Source organism: Frankliniella occidentalis, unplaced genomic scaffold (genome assembly GCF_000697945.3).
Source record: "Frankliniella occidentalis isolate FOCC.00 unplaced genomic scaffold, Focc_3.1 Scaffold75, whole genome shotgun sequence".
In the NCBI taxonomy this organism is placed as follows: Eukaryota; Metazoa; Arthropoda; class Insecta; order Thysanoptera; family Thripidae; genus Frankliniella; species Frankliniella occidentalis.
This window is the reverse complement of record NW_026267205.1, coordinates 858,645-859,084: the sequence shown is the minus strand read 5'-3', so window position 1 is coordinate 859,084 and position 440 is coordinate 858,645.

Genomic DNA, 440 nt, shown 5'->3' with positions numbered 1-440 from the left:
CAATTTGCGGTCCTTACCAAATGAGAGTGAGGTTTTGCAGTTCATGCTCTTATGGACACGAGTGGCTCAAAGTCCATCAAACTCTTGTGCGGTTTTGAACCTACCGCACGCACGTCTCTTGAGTTCAATAAGCAATAAGCCGAAGTGCCGAAGAGCGTCTCGGGGGAGAGGGCCAGCGTGCCCCCAAGTAACCACGTTCCCGGCCAGGAAGGAACTTTTCCAATTTCGTTTGGGAGCGATCAACCTTATTTTTGGCATCGACGTCGTCGCAATCCGCAGCAACCGCAGGCTATCCAGCTCTCCCCCCCCTCCCCTTTTCTCCCCCCTTTTCTAACCCTCGTGCTGCATACTTTTCCTCTCCCGTTGATGATGCACGGTTTCATTCAAATTGGTTCAATTATATGCATTTACATATTTAACTTTACTACATGCGAAGTAAG